At 46.2% G+C, this 1,605-nt stretch overlaps 1 non-coding gene across 1 annotated transcript; it reads right to left on the reverse strand.

The window, feature by feature from the left end:
• Positions 1-436: 436 nt before the first annotated feature.
• On the reverse strand, positions 437-574 carry LOC114810756. Its single transcript, XR_003758451.1, has one exon. It is a non-coding gene; the product is annotated as a small nucleolar RNA SNORA7 (small nucleolar RNA).
• Positions 575-1,605: the final 1,031 nt, after the last annotated feature.

Consider the following 1,605-nt stretch of genomic DNA (forward strand, 5'->3'; position numbering starts at 1 on the left):
GCTTTCATGTCTGGTGTATCACCTGCCACCCTTATAACTAAACAGCTCCACTCTGCAGGGGATTAGTAGAAAATTATTTGATCGCTTATTGTCTCTGGGACATAGGAATACTGACAACAGGTAAGGCCTTATTTTCCACTTAAGAAAACTTTTTTTTATGGTATTTGTCAAGCGCTTACTGTGTGCCAGGCACTATGCTAAACACCGAGCTCTTGTCTTATGCCGTCGAGTCGTTTCCAACCCCTAGCAACACCAGAGACCCATCTCTCCCAGAAAGCCCCGCTCTCCATCTGCAATCGTTCTGGTAGTGGATCCATAGAGTTTTCTTGGTCAAAATACAGAAGTGGTTTACCATTGCTGCCTTCTGCATAGTAAACTCAAGTTTCCACTCTCGACTATCTCTCTTGCTGCTGCTTCCCAGCGTGGGTGAGCTTTGACTAGTAGAAGATTGTCTTCCACTCGCTAGGCACTGCCCAGGCTAGGAATGGAATGGGTAGGCCTCTGCTTGACTCTCCCTCCCGTAGCCGAGACTGGTAGAGTCCCGGAAACTCTCCAGGTATGACCCTGAGAGGGGAAAACACTAGGGTAGATACAAGCTAATCGTGTTGGACGCAGTCTCTGTCCCATGTGGGACTCACAGTCTTAATCCCCATTTTACAGTTGAGTTCACTGAGGCACAGAGAATAATACTACTAATAATAATTGTGGTATTTAGGTGCTCACTATGTGCCAAGCAGTGTACTAAGCTCTGGGGTAGATACAAGAGAATCAGGTTGAGCCCCATCCTTGTCCCAGATAGGCTCACAGTCTTAATCCCCACCTTATAGATGAGATAACTGAGGCAGAGAGAATAATAATAATAATTGTGATATTTAAGTGATATTTAGGAGAAGCAGCGTGACTTAGTGGAAAGAGCACGGGCTTGGTCGTGGGTTCCAATCCCGGCTCTTCCACTTGTCAGCTGTGTGACTTTGGGCAAGTCACTTAACTTGGCTGGGCCTCAGTTACCTCATCTGTAAAATGGGGGTGAAGACTGTGAGCCCCACGTGGGACAACCTGATTATTTTGTATCTATCCCACAGTAAGAACAGTGCTTGGCACATAGTAAGTGCTTAACAAATACCATCATCATTATTTAAGCTCTTACTATGAGCCAGGCACTGTACTGGGCCCCGTCCCCGTCCCACATAGAGTTAATCCCCATTTTACAGTTGTCTTGGTGGGGACCAGTGATGATGAACAAGGAGGCTGGGGGAGAAAAGACAGCTGAGGAATAGCTGCGACTGAAATACCACTGGCAGAGAGGGAAGTGGATGGAAATAGCCAGAGACAGTGCTTCAGGAGAGGGGCAACTGGGTTGGCTAACTGGTAGCTGAGACTGGCAGAGCTAATGGGTCAATCAATCGACCAATGGTATTGAGCGCTTACTATGTGCATAGCACTGGACTAAGCTCTTGGGAAAGTACAAGAGAATTAGGAGACACGATCCCTGCCCTTACAAGCTCATAGTCTAGAGGGGGAGAGAGACATTAATATGAAAAAAAAAGATTTATAACTTATAATTTAAAGTTATGTACATATGTGCTGTGAGATTGGGGTGGGGTC

This window comes from Ornithorhynchus anatinus, chromosome 3 (genome assembly GCF_004115215.2).
Source record: "Ornithorhynchus anatinus isolate Pmale09 chromosome 3, mOrnAna1.pri.v4, whole genome shotgun sequence".
Lineage (NCBI taxonomy): Eukaryota > Metazoa > Chordata > Mammalia > Monotremata > Ornithorhynchidae > Ornithorhynchus > Ornithorhynchus anatinus.